Below are 15,548 nucleotides of genomic sequence, written 5' to 3'. Positions count from 1 at the left end.
AATTGGCCAAGGATAATCTTATCGTGTCGCCAGAACATTAGACACAACACTACTAAATCCAATCGTTTAAACTTATTCTTTAATCACATGTAAGAAAAGAAAATATACTCATGTTAATGAGCATTTTTTTTCTTACATGTGATACTGGATTCAATCCACCGTTTAGATGTTGGATATGACAGAAGAGGTTTCTTATACAGAACTCAAATTATGGAACAGGTTTTAGGCCTCAGCTCTTATACTAACAAAGCAATGAGAACCTACTCGATTATTATAGAGATGAAAAACGCCTCATAATTTCGCCAGTGATTCCGAATACATATTATTATTATTCCGGGCAACTCCAAGGAGTCGACAGACTCATCGAGGGAGGCCCTAACATCATGTCAAGAACAACTATTCGACATTCACACAGTATCTATCATACCTCGCCTCGAACTCATTCACGGTCATAGCACCCACAACAGACTCTGGAAGCTTATTCCACTCATTCACCACTCTCCAAGTAAAAAAACCTAGCTCTAACACCCTTGTTAACCACATTCTTGCCCAGCTTCCATGCATGTCCCTAGTCCTCCCACCACCAGTCCTATTTTCAAAAATATCTTCTGGATTAATCTTATAGAAACCCTTCAGTAATTTGAATGTCTCAATCATATCACCCCTTTTCCGCCTATCGACCAATTTTTGCAACCCACAAATCTTCAACCTATTCTCGTAAGGTTCATTCCTCAGACCTGCTATCATCTTGGTCACTCGTCTCTGGATCCTCTCCACTTCCTCCCCATCACGAAGAAACCCTGGCGCCCATAACTGGGCATAGTAGTCAAAATGGGGGTCTTATCAAGGCTCGATACAGAGGAACAATAACTTATTTGTCTCTGCATGTTAAAGTATTTTTCAGAAGCCAAGTGATTTGATGAGCTGATTTAGCCACTTTTGCAACGTGTCCCCTAAACTTTAATTCCCTATCCACCAACACGCCCAAATCCCTGGTCTCATCAATCTCCTAGAGTACGGTTCCACCAATGTGATATACTACTGCTATTCTTTTCACCCCAAAATGCATAACCTTACACTTTGCCACATTAAATTGACATCCATTTTCCCTAGCCCAGTCCTCCAACCTATCCAAATTATCGTGCAAAAGTTTGACATCCTGTGCACTCACAATTGCTCTACCCAACTTTGCATCATCAGCAAACAAGTGAACACTTCCTCTCAGATCCTTTCCTATATCGTTAATGAACAAATCGAAAAGTGGTGTTCCAAGAAGAGACCCCTGCGGCACACCACTAGTCACAAGCCGTCTTTTGGACTCCACTCCTGAATAAACCACTCTCTGGTATCTCTCCATCTCACCAACCCTATATCCATCTCCATCTGCTCCAGTTTACAGATTAGAGTTCCATGTGGTATCCTGTCAAAGGCCTTGGCAAAGTTCAGTAGAATCACTGTAAACCCACTACCCTTATCCAGTTCAGCCGTCGCTGTATTTTAAAATGTGAGCAAGTTACTGAGGCATGATCTACCCTTCACAAAACCATGTTGTCCCCCATACAATATCCAATTTTCATCTATCCAATCCTGTATTCTTCTCTTGACTAATTTCTCCAAGACCTTGACAACGATTCCTGATATGCTAATCGGTCAGTAATTTACAACAGCGGTCTTGGAACCTCTTTTATGCAGTGGAACTATTTCCCCCTCTTTCCACCCCTTGGGGACTAACCCAGACCGGAGACTCAAATTCAACAAAATGGTCAAGGGTACTGACAATTCTTTAGCCGCTTCACGTACGACACGAACTGGTATACCATCCAATCCCACAGATGTACTGACATTGAGGTTTTGCAACAGACTACTCACCTCCACTTCATTCACCACAATTCCCGTATAATCTATTGGTTCATTCATTTCTGCAATGTCACCACCTGGAAGATATATTCTTGCAAAGTGCTCGCTCAGTAATTCAACTGTATCAACTGATTCGGTTACCTCCCTACCATCGGCATTCTTTAAAATCATTCTGCCATATACATTTTTCCTTTTACTTGCAACATATCTACATTGTGTATTTGGAATACCCGGGAACGTATTGGTTGTCGAAGCAACTCAATAGGTACAGACGACTCAATAGGTTACTTTGATTACAGAAACGCGAATTTCAAGTGCAAATTTATTCGTCCAAAGAAAATCCAAACATCGTCATTTAAATTTTTCTTTTCTTAAATGTATTTTGCAAAGACATAATAATAAACACCATTTCGCAAAGTATCCAAAAAAAGTTACATATCCATGTGAAGTCTATTTTATGAATTAATTATTGTAGCTGATAAAAACAAAGGGATTTTAAAAAGTGACCTTAGGGAAAGCAAATATAATTTAAGACAGACGGCAGCACTATTTTCGGCATTTTTTGATTGGTTCGTTCATAGGTTAGTAGGAGTATAGTTCTCGTTATGAAGATATTAATTAGCGCCCCTAGTGACAAGTTGTGGAAACTTTACCTTTAGGCAAAAGATGGCTTAATTTGATTTCGTAAGCTAGGATTAGCTATAAATCATTTTATTTCAAAAATAGATTTATCCGGAAGATTTAAAAAAAAAAACCTTTTCATTTGTATGAATATTTAATTTTTTTAAATTTGAATAAACCAACTTAATCGAAAATTTATATTCACTAAATTCATCTACTTTAGCAATAAGATTTTATTTTTATTGGTTCAATCGCTGGTGACATTAAGTACAAAAATATTTAATTTTTTCTATTTTATTCGTTACTTATTTGGTCAGTACGTCGCCATTTAATGCTTTAAACAGTTATTCCTACTTTCTCTCGGACATGTAACACATTCCTGTTTTTCATCAAGCATCCCTTCTTATAAAACTAGCACTGTAGAACAGAGGCAATAAAAGCAGTGGGTGGTTATTTGTCGGCATGCATCTACGGTGAAGTAACGCATTCAAAGTGCAACAAATGCAAAATATCCCCGATGCATATTTCACTGACTATTGTGCCATTAGAATTTATAATCGACTCTAGCTAGCGTCTCGCAGGTGCGGCCTCTTGCATCACCTTCTTAAGGGAGTAACAGAAAATTCACCGCATCAGTGGCTTTGAAGTGGGGTCTGATGACGTCAGACTTTGAAGATGGGTCTCAATCTCTGTTAAGCACTTCAAAGAGCAAAAATTATTACTGTGCTACTGGCGTTTTGAAATCAGAGGTGTCAAGAGCAAACTCGATGTCGTATTCAAATTCCCATCTTAGTTACGATATGAATTAGAATAAGGACATTGATAAATCTAAAGTTATCAATAAAATCGGGAAACCCGATAAATTATTAAAATTTATTTATTTGAACTTAAATTATTTTAAATATCAAATTTATATTTTGTATTTAATATAAATACTAAATAATATAAAGATTATTTATATTTAAAATTTTAAATGTTTAGCTTAAATGTATTGCGGTAAAATAATATGAAATAAACTTGATTATTGTATTTATTCTTTGGTTGAAGAGATCCGAGTTCGAATCTGGTCTCGGAAGCTGGGAGAACCTTTATAAGAACCCTCTATTCAACAATTAGCCAATCTCATAAGGAGGTGATAAGAACATAAATAAACAAAACGCACATTGTATGTGCGTTTTGATTCCGAAAAGTATACATTTCCGTATATATGTCGGTTATAGTAACATTTTTTCCGCTGTTGCAAATTCTTGTTACAATGGACTTTTCTTATATTTAAAATATTTTCATAAATAAACGAATTCTCCTTGTCATTCTACGGATGAAATGGGTGACATGCTTTTAGCCCTAACTGTTTTGGAAATTGATACGTAAACATTTCTCCACTTATCATATTCAAGATCGAGTATATGCACGATATGTAAATAAGCAATGTTCCTAATCATCTTCTTCTCTTTTCCATCATCTATATGGATGATGATGAGGCGCCGAATGAACTCTTTCCACTTCTGTCTGTCCCTGGAGAGCTCCGAACAATTCTGTCCAGTTTGGTGTCGCTTGTTGGGATTTGGTTTTCAGGTCCTCTTTCCTAATCCTATCTGGTACTTTGTATGCTCATGTGTGATACGCTGTCACGTGTGTACTCACACATCTGATATGTTGAGATTAAAATTCCTAGTTTCTCTCTAAAGATATATTTCTATTTACCTGTCCCAAAGTTCTGATCTTGGCTTATAATAACTTGATTATTACAAATATAGGTAACCCTCGGATAATGCGATTTCGATAAAAACACGTCTACAAATTGTAGTAATCCTTTATCTTTTCATATGTTTTTCACTGTTCGACTTGAAAATCAAATTTTATCTTCGTTATATTTGCGTGTGCCCGTATCGCCCATGTATCACGCATTTATATTAGGGGAAATACCCTTTATCACGCATGCACGCCAATTGTTTATCGTATAAAGTCTTTTTTTTTTTTTATTGTTGTTGTTGAAAGTTGTCTTCGTTTTCTGCCAGGAAAGGGGATTAAAAATCATTTGTGTTAATCTCAAGCTGAGCACTTTATTTTCTAGTAAGTTACATACATAATTAATATGTAATCTTTTTTTTTATGTAAAAAAATTATTTTTATAGTAATGGTCACAAACTGCAACGAAAAGGAAAACCAACATTGAAAAAAAAAAAAATTTCTCTCGAAGAAAAATATTCAAAATCTTGGATCGGTTGAAAAATGGAGAAAAACCAGTTGTTGCAAAGACTCGGAATTTAAATGAATCAACAATTCGAACAATCAAACAAAGTGAACATAAAATCCGAGAAAGTGTTATTGCTGGGTCAACGATAAGTAAAACACGTTGCTCGTGTACGCGATATTCTAATGGCAAAAAATGGAGAAATCTCTAATGATTTGGATTGAAGATTGCACTCAAAAGAAAATTCCTTTGGATGGAAATCTTATTAAACAAAAATCTCTCAACGTTTATAAACATTTATAGTGCAGACCAGGTGTTCAATGCGGATGAATCCGGGTTATATTGGAAAAAAGCAAAAACGCACCTATATTTCGAAAAATGAAAGATCAGCGCCTGGATTCAAAGTTTCGAAAGATAGAATTACTCTAAACATTTATGCATTATGTGCAATGAAGTTTAAGTACAATTTGTAATTTTTATACTATGTACTTGTTTCATAGTTTATATGTTTTCTTAACTTACATGAATTACCTGAATTAAATAAAAATAACCGCGCGGACATTTCGGAACGTAGCCCTACTTTTTCTATGTGATCTGAGGTCTCACATAACGCGATTTATATAACGCGGAATTTCTATGGAACCTAACATCCGCGTTATACGAGGGTTACCTGTATTGTATATTCCATACAACATTCAGTGTCTAAACAACGTAACCTATTACATTTATAAATCAGCTCACTAAAAATTAGGGCATAGAGCATCGAACCTATACAGAATAATTTACTGGCGTGTGTTTCAGTATCCTTTTGATACAAAACAATTTTCGGTTCAGTAACAGAATACTGTTCAAAGAAATTTTGAGAATCATCAATTTATTATTAATCCAATGACCATAAAAACCATCCAGATGAGGACATGGGCGGTCTGCTGGGAAATACCTAGCAGCTTGCCGTACGAATAAGCCGAAATATCGCCATTGGGTGTTTTTTTAAACTCATTGAAGAGACATTTTTATTCACAAAATACGATAGTAACATAAAAATGTTTCTCGAACAAGCAGCAAAATACACACAATACAGACGTGCTGAGTACTATTGTACAATGCCATATCGGCCATCCAGGTATTCAGCATTTATTTGTTCACTTGTTTACTGCTAGATAAGAGTCATAACCATTTTTATATGCTAGCGTTATAGTAGTCTGTTATATATTATATAGTGTTATTATTTAATAATATACCCATAAATATGTCGACAAGAAAAGCGCAAGGTTGGAAGAAATGAAAAATGATGTTATCTTTCAGTTATAGAAAATGTTTGTTAAATTTTCATTGGGGGGGGGGGGGGAGGAATGATGTTACGAGGATCTGATTTAAAGATAAACGGACTAGAATTCAAAAAAGATTCCTGGAAAAATGGATTCCAATAACATACAGCGAAATGAAAAGTATTCTATCATTTTAATGAAAGATATTTAAATTATCGTAATCTTTACAAAGAATTTTCATATTTGGATCCCAAGAATTTTGAAAATATTAAAAATTGGCTCTCAGAAAATGCTCTTTTAAAAGCAAGCGAGTTATTAAATCAATTTAACAGATTTCACAAAAAAATTACAAAATTGCTGTAGATTTTGCATGAAAATGGAGAAAATTCAGCTTTCTGGCGCTGGATGAGGATTTTTTTATTTATTTTTTTATTTTTTTTAACAGTTGTTTTCAATGCACCTTTCAGCTTTTGTTTTCGAAACAGGAGGTTTGCTACAATCAATCTTCGGATTCATATTATTTCGAATATAGTTTCGAAAGAATTTTTAGTGACATTAATGGGGATAGCTAAACATCAAAGAAAATCACTAAAGAATCATACAACAAAAGTAAACAAATAACTTGTCATATTCTTCGGCACTTCTGTTCTCGATGGGAAGTAGATTTTCTTGAGACAGACGGAAGAAAGTCGATTTCGTAATGATTCCCATCACATTTCAAATGTATGAGTACCACGTTTCAAAATAAAAGAAAACAGAAAAACAAGGAGAAGGTCAACTCGCAAATCCTCCCTCTCATGCCAACGCCCCTGTCAAAATGGAACGAGGGTAACCCAAATTCTCGTTTGTTTCAAAACTAACCCAGATATGAAGTCTCCTTATATTGTTAACACGTTTTCCTGTGTTTATCTGAGCACCTCTCCAATATGACAAACTTCCATTCTTTAAAACGTCCATTGAGTAGTTTGGAGTTGTGCTTGCGTATAACGACATGAGAGCAAAGAATAAAAAAATCGAATCCATCGAGATCAATTAGGCTAATATCAGAAAAAAATAAACATTTCCTTTGATAGTTAAAAAAAAAAAAAACTAATTAAGAAATTATGTCAATGCGTGAATAATTCGTAATATATTTTAATTTTTATTCTGAGTACAGTATTTAATAGCGTACTGTGTTGAGAGTGGGAGGGGTTGGGGAGGAGAAAGATTCGTAACTTACTCCTACGTCCATTCCAAGTCTTCGAAGTTTTTTGTATTAGTTAACTTAGCGTCTAACAATAGACTACCACTGAGTCCACCGAATCTTTTTATCCTGTATATTTTACTTCTAGTGATCTGATTAAAAATAGTCTGCAAAATACGAACAATGACATGGAATTTATTGCACTGAAATTCTTGAGAATATTACAAATAAACGTCATCTGCTATAAAATAATGATAATAATAATAATGACTTATCATAAGAACTTGTTAAAAATTCTCTTTTGACTTTATACAGTCCGAACTTTTACTGATTTGATTACTCCGGAGGGAGAGGGCGTGCACTGGTGCAAAAGCAGTCCTTGATTCATTCCTCTAATTAATTACCCAAATGAGTTGTCATCTGAGGTTCTTATTACTTCAGATTCTTGATCCCCCCCCCCCCATTAAGACCATGTTTTTGATACTCTAACCCTTGATTCATGTCTCATCTAGACATACCTCAGGTGTATGTACAAGCAGTATCATATAGACCGCGAACTCCCCGTTTTCATTATATGATCCGATGTTTGTGTGATCACTGTGTTCTAAGGCCAGTTTCAGGGATCAGGTACTCGACTTTATTAGGGAGAGAAGAAAAGCCCTTTCATTTACGTTTTTGATTGGCTAACTCGCCTTAGGTTTTGAGAAGAGAAAGAAATTAAAATTAAAAAAAAAAATTGCGAGATGAAGTTTCCCGCATCATTGACAAGAATTGACCGCAAGCCTTTTCCAGTCGAAATATATATACCCTCTATCCAAAAAGAAACCGAACTTTTCAAAATTCGAAGAAACTAGTGGCGCCACCTGTTGTATCTTTTTGTTGTCGAAAGCAGCAACCTTCATTAGTGTTGTTTCAACCGTTTATGACATTTGTTTCATTAGAAGCCAAGTTATAGTGCCAAGAGTGACAGTGTGTTTTAACGAACAATCGGTTGTCACGATATTCATGCCGTACGAATTTTCATTGATAGCGAATTCTCGCTATCAATCGCTTCAAAACTTCGACATAAAACTCACTATTGACCGTTTGGCCAGGCGGAATGAATTTTTTTTTGTGAATAATGCCCTTGGAATCGTAGAAACAAATCAGCATTGTCTTCACTTTTGACTTCTCCAAGCGACTTTTTTTCGGATGCCCCTCTTCTGGTGGTCTCCATTCAGCACTCTAGCGCTTTGTTTCGGGCTCATACTCAAAACACCACGTTTCGTCACCAGCAACGGTCGTTTCAAGGAAGTTTGAATCCTTACGAGCGGTTTTAAGGAGGTCCTTGCAGTATTCAATTCGATTCATTTTTTTGTCGTCGGTCAACTTGCGGGGAACAAATCGCGAATTCAATTTACGAAAGCCCAAACTCTCGGTCTTGGGGATTCCAAAATCAACTGTTGTGCACAGTTGATTTTGGAATCCCCAATTCATTTTCAATCAATCTCACAATTCTGCATTCAATCAATCAAAAAACCCGATTTCGGGTTTTCTTTGATGAAATCACGCACTTTTTGGATGTTAACTTCGCTCAGTCCAGTTTTTGGACGGTCCGGCTTTTCGTCGTCCTCAAGCGACTCACGATCACTTTGAAATCGCTTCAACCACTCGTAAATTTGAGTACGGGATAAGCATTCATCATCGTATGCTTTTTGAAGCATTTGATGCGTTTCGGTAAAACTTTTACCAAGTTTAACACAAAAGTCAATCGCAGCTCTCTGTTTGAAACTCATTTTCCGACCGTTCGTCAAAACACACTGTCACTCTTGGCACCATAACTCGGCTTCTAATGAAACAAATGTCATAAACAGTTGATACAACACTAATGAAGGTTGCCGCTTTCGATAACAAAAAGATACAACAGGTGGCGCCACTGGTTTCTTCTATTTTCGAAAAGTTCGGTTTCTTTTTGGACAGAGGGTGTCTCGTCGTCTATCTGACTATGCTACGGAGCGACTGCATCGTTAGTGAAAACATTCACACGAGTTCTGTTTCTCGAACTCGTAGAAAAAACAGTCATGGCCTTTTTTTCACTAGAAATCCTTCGTGGAGAAAACAGATGAGGAATCATTTCATGCTGTGAAACCAATCTCCAGTGCTTATGCGTCTGTTTTCATGAACAAGTTATTCCGTCCGCTCCCTAGTTCCATCCATTTTGATCACTGACATTCTCTGACATTTACAGACTGATGTCGCCCCACTTATGAGATTAGAAAGTCAAAAAAAAAAAAAAAAGAATCCTCCAGTTTTGGTGGCAGTTTTTCCTAGTTAGAAGCACACAAATTTGAAATAAATTGCGTGTCACAACAAATCTACATCTTACCACCTAGCCGAAGAACTTTGTACTTCAGTGGGCATTTTGCAGTCGGTTCAAAAAGTGTATGATTATTTACTGTTTGAGGTAAAAGATTTTGAGAGTAATGGAATAAAATGATAAAAATAATAAAGTAATAAGAAACCATAACAAAGCCGTTCAATGAAGAAATGTGCAAACACAAAAGAATTTAATTATGCAAAGGTCCCATTTCAGGGAGGAAAAATCCGCTTGCCCGTTAGTCGATCTCTGGCATGGGCAAGCGGGTTTTTCCTCCCGGAAACTCAAGAAAATCGACCATAGTACAGTACTCGCATCATTTCAGACAAAAACATATCCTGTTAGGTTAGGCACCAAGGGATGGCAGCACTTGTTTGCTGGTCTCTTCATCAGTAGTCGCCAATAATTAGTGATAGACATGGGCCAGCTATCTCTGATTGGCTATTGGTGGAGATTGAACTGCCCACTCAGTCTCCAAAAGCTAGATAGGGTACAATGGCCTCGCCTACTCCCTATTAGGGAATAAAAGGCGTTAGCTGATTGACTTAAGAAATGCGAAAACGTTTAAGTTTACGATGTCGGATAGTGGCAGAGCAGGAGGAATAGTTTGGCTCTTGAATGTCACATAAAGTACTTGCAAGGAATACGCACTTAATCCATATAAAATCAGCAATTTTGCATAATATCTAAATGGATCAAGATATATTTTTATATTATCAACCAGTGTGTGTGAAATTACATCGTTAACTGCTATAATGCATTCTCTTTTCCTTATGAAGAATTAATAAAAAATAAATCTTCCGATGGCTTTTATTCTTCGAAGAGAATAAGCGGAACTCTTTGTGTCAAAAATTGACTAACTCGGAAATGAAGAAGGCTTAGAAAAGGTTATCATAAAGCTACACAGGTACCCACCGAAGATTTAATTATTACTGCCAATTAGTTGGACTCTACGAGATGAGATTCCTCCCTCTGGTAAAGTTGCTTTGATATATACTCCCTTGTTATTCTTCAGCAAATCAAAATTAAAAGTCATCGCCGGTGGAGTTTACTTTTTATTGTTATACGAGGACTCATCATCAAGAATATTGCGCTTTGTGTTCAAGGTTGAATCATACACGTTCTGATAGCCAGTCACGAAACATTTTGACTAAATAAGAATACCAATTGTTATTTTTTCCATCAAATTATTATAATTAAATACTCGTAAATTAGCTGTAATGATCAGTCAATTTAACTGTATTTTTTTAAATCCCAGCAAAAATGAGGAAGCACTGTACTAAGGCATGGATGACTCATCCACTTCTTCCTTTGGTGTTCTACGAGTATTTCAGTGACGTTTGTTGTCTCTGAAGCATACTTCCTAGCTATAGTTCTGAGAAGAGAAAAGAAAAAAAAAATTGAATTCATGCCAGCATCAATTACTTCCCGGTGAAATAATTGACTTCCTGTTAGTGATGTACTAACTGGCTGATAAACACACGTGTGAATAATAAAAACACATAAAGGCAACGGTGTATTATCAGTTTTTCGTGCTATTTTTGGATCTGAATTGCTCTTGATTAGCAATGTAACTGAATTGCATTAAGTAAATATCTTTGGGAAAAAAAATTGTGAATTTTAATTTTTAAAAAAATTGCATTTTTATCTGAATATTTGCACTTAACTTTCCCAATCGCTGATGTTAATATTCATAGCAATACAGTCATGAGTCACATTTGCAATGACAGCATGTCGACAATCTGAAATATCGACAAAAATAATTGTGAACAGTTTTTGCAAGCAGACTAGAAAATTAGATCGATGTTGAGATTCTAATTATAACATTACTGCTTAGACAATTGTGAAAAAATAAATCGAAATTATTCATCAAAAATAACGCAAAATAATAATAGAAAAACAGAATTTCATGACATAACTAGCACAAATATATACAACGCAATAAATAATTAATATATCCTATAATTCCCCGGATTTTGTTTTGGCAATTTGTTTTGGCAATTTTGTTTTGGCAAATTGAATTCGAAGTTCATAAAAGACGCGCAGACGAAGTTCATAAAATCTCAAAATGAATTCATCAAAATTATGATAATCTTAAAATTTATTATAATAAAAACACATTTTTTTTGCTTGTTGTTGAAGCGTAGAATGAATACAGAAGCTCAGAATAAATACTCTTCACTTCACATGCGATGCATTGTATAAATGATGATTTCAGAAGTATTTTAAAATTCGCGGTAGGGAAGGTGCTTAACTTTGATAATTCTATTTGAGATTTAAAAACAAATGTATAGATATTAGTTAGTCTATACACAATCAGTACATAATAAAGCACCTGCATGTACGTTTTTAGAACAATGTCATAAAACAGAATTGAAACGCTTATAAATTATACATGTGCTTCAAAAAAAAAAAAGATTAGAAAACTAATTTTCCCATTTCTTCCATCTCCTGTTTGATCAAGCGCTCTTCCTAAATGTAAGAGCTTGGAAGATCAACACTTCTATACATGCATTTTCCACTTATCATAACTTTAGCAAAAATTCAAACGTGAAGATGTTAACACGACAGCTACCATTCATACGGGGTTAGTCTGAAAAGTTCTTGGCTTCGACCATAGATGGCAACACTATTGACAAGATTTTTTTTTTTCTAAGTTGGTACATCCGTCATAAGCATCCGTGTGAAATTGCAAATCATTCTGAAGCTCTTCTGAAGCAAAAGTGTTGTCTGTATCCCTTGAAATGGATAAAATTATTTGTAAAAGAATGTTTAACGCCAAAAGAAATTCATTCGAAGTTCTTAAAAGTTTATGGGCACTCTTCTCCTTAATTTTCGACAATTAAGAAATGGGCTGCCGAGTTTAAACGTGGCAGTACCAGACTTGAAGATGATCCTCGTGAAGGACGTCCAAAAAGTGTAACAACACCAGAAATCATTGATCAAGTGCACGATATGGTATTGGATGACTAGCGAGTCAAAGTGCGTGAAATTGCTGAGACTATAGGCATTTCAAAAGAACTTGTAGGATATATTTTGCATGAAGAATTACAAATGAAAAAGCTTTGAGCAAGATGGGTGCCGCGCTTGTTCAACCAGATCAAAAACGCACTCGCATGAAAATCTCTGAACAGTGTTTAGAGCGTTTCCTCAAGAATAAAACTGATTTTGTGCGTCGATTTATTATTGTGGATGAGACTTGAATTCACCATTACACACAAGAATCCAAACAGCAGTCAAAACAGTGGACAAAAGCCGGTTGTTTAGCGCCAAAGAAGACAAAGTCGGTTCCATCAGCAGGAAAGGTCATGGCATCGGTGTTTTGGGATGTTAAAGGCATTTTGTTTATTAGTTATCTTGAAAAGGGTAAAACGATAACCGCGGAATATTATTCCGATGTTTAACCAGACTGATGATGATTAGTTTCCTTTCATTCATACGGATGGTAGGGACAACTATACCACCATACAAGAGAAATGACTACGAGCAAGGTGGTTTCCCATTGCCTTCCTTGCCGTACTATAGCCTATGGCTGTATCCTGTATGTTCATGTGTCCGGTTTGCCTGTTTGTGGGATGAAAAACCCCAGAATAAACTGGGGAAAAACTCTACTGTCCACGCCCAAGACAGGCTAACTTGTCTATGGCTGAGGAAGATCCTTTTGTTCCTCACATTTTCAACGGAAATCGAACCTAAGACACTCCTTCCACAGGCTAACCGCGCGGATTTAACCAGACTAGACGAAAAAATTCGTGAGAAAAGACCCGGCTTGCAGAAGAAAAAATCATCTTTCATCAGGATAATTCACCCGCTCACAAAGGTGTTTTGGCAATGAGAAAATTAAGGGATCTGCACTATGAATTGTTGGAACATCCACCCTTTTCCCCAGATTTGACTCCTTCTGAATTCTATATCTTCCCAAAAGTAAAACTCTTTCTCGCTGGTCAGCGTTTTTCTTCGAATCAAGAGGTGATTGCAGCTGTAGAGCGGTATTTTGTAGATCTTACTGAGAACCACTACAGGGACTGGATAATAGCGCTGGAGCATCGCTGGAATAAATGTATTAGTCTTAAGAAAGATTATGTTGAAGCATAAAAATAATTTTGAAATTATAAATTCATTTGTCCATTGTTAGGCCGAGAAAGTTTCAGACCACCCTCCTATACATATATGTTGATGTGAATCCCACCCACAAAGGCGTATTAGCCTGTACTACATCAGTGCGTTGGGTAGGGCTGAGGGTAAGAAAATCGGGAATTGGAATTCAGATTCCAATAAGCACAGTCATCTCGGACTACACGATGAAATTCATCTGCCACAAGATTCGAATTTTTAATCTACTTATACGAGGGTGTGCTGAGAAGTTGTGATAATCACCATGAAGGAGGTAGAACCATGTAACGTACACATTATTCTGCATCCCACGTGTTATACACTTGTTACAACACTGCTGCATCATTTGAAAAGTTCTGATAAATACCTAGAACAAAAATGACTGGTTTGTGCAACAAGGCAGTCATTTTTGTTCTAGGTATTTATCAGAACTTTTCAGACCACAGTACCTGTGCTTCAAAAAGCACATAACATAAAGGATATGGGCTTCGTATTATGGGATACTAAGGCAATTAATGTGAAGTCATTAACTTCTATGTACAATTAACCTAGTTGTGCGATACTTCACGTGCAAAATTTACTTTCTTACACTTGGATAAAGGAAATAAACAAGAATATAATTTCGCATCTTTAACCATAGCCTTTTTTTTATGACGACTCCAAACATGTAAAGCTACAGGACCTATATGTCACGTGTGGGAAAGTGATTAAGGTGAAAATGTAGCCAATTGATTATATTTCTTAAAGAGTGGGAAGTTGTACTCAGTGGAGAAAACAGTATGGGGAGATTGTTCCAAAGAATAGAGGAATGAATGAAGCTGGTGAGAAGTATGTTTGGAGCTGGACAGCTTAAGGATGTTGGCTAGTGGTTGCTCTACTTCTTACATAGTTAGAAGAAAGCGGAGGGTTGGTAGTGAAGTATCTATAGAAAAGGAACAGCGTAGAAACAAAGCTCCTATGGGTCTGTCAGGAAAGGGTCATCTATTAAGCGCACATAGCCCTTATGAATATCATCAAGAATTCTTAGGAAATTCTTGGGTGCTCCACCCCAAATGTGGGAACAGTACTCCAAGATTGGTTAGATCTGAGAACTTATAAAGTATTAGGAATTGAGATGAAGAGAAAAAAAATAATGCTTAGAACGGAAAAGGCACTATGCCTTTTTTGAGGTCCAGGAGGCTGTGCAATATGTTTGTGAAAAGATAAAGTGGATGTGAGACAGTCAACCCAAGAAGAGAAAGCTGATCTTCAAAGAGAATGAAACATTATCAAAAGTAAGAGGGGACGAGGTTGAATTTTTCTTTCAGCATTTGCTTCAGGCATTTGCTTACATACATAGAAAAGGGTGGCAAAAAAAGAAAAATGTTTCCAGGCAGTTTTATGTTAAAACATCATCCAGGGATATTGTAACCACTCCTAGTTGCAAAACTAGCCCTATCGCACTTTTTTTTTAAATAAAAATAATAATAAAAGCCTTTATTTTGTTGCAAATTGCACAATTTACTTCAAAAAGAAGCCTCGTTATCTCCTCTTCTGGTACCTTTTCTTTGGTTTTAACAGAACTTTCAGAAACATTTTACATTTTATTTAGCTATGGACGTAGCCTCTCTCTCTCTCTCTCTCTCTCTCTCTCCAGGGTCAAGGTTTCTTTTGTTTTTCAGTAGTGTAAAAGAATGAAACTCCCACTTACATGCCCTTAAGCATTTTTAATCTCCATACATATCTTTCCTATCTTCCCTCTTAGAATACGTGACCCACTCAACATGGGTTTTACATTGTTTTTCAGGACTTTCTACGCTTTTTGTCGAAGATAATGTATAGAGTAAATTTTCTAATTAAGAAAGAACTCGAAATCACCGATAATTTCTTGAAACCACACTACAATATCGGTCAGATAGCGTTTTTGTCCGGCATTTCTTATTTTAATGGGCGTTAGACCATATTTGCATTAAACCT

This window comes from Typopeltis vanoorti, chromosome 22 (genome assembly GCF_054136105.1).
Source record: "Typopeltis vanoorti isolate ZY-2024b chromosome 22, IOZ_Tvanoo_1.0, whole genome shotgun sequence".
In the NCBI taxonomy this organism is placed as follows: Eukaryota; Metazoa; Arthropoda; class Arachnida; order Uropygi; family Thelyphonidae; genus Typopeltis; species Typopeltis vanoorti.
The sequence above is the reverse complement of the archived record's forward strand: the minus strand, read 5'-3'. Positions refer to the sequence as shown.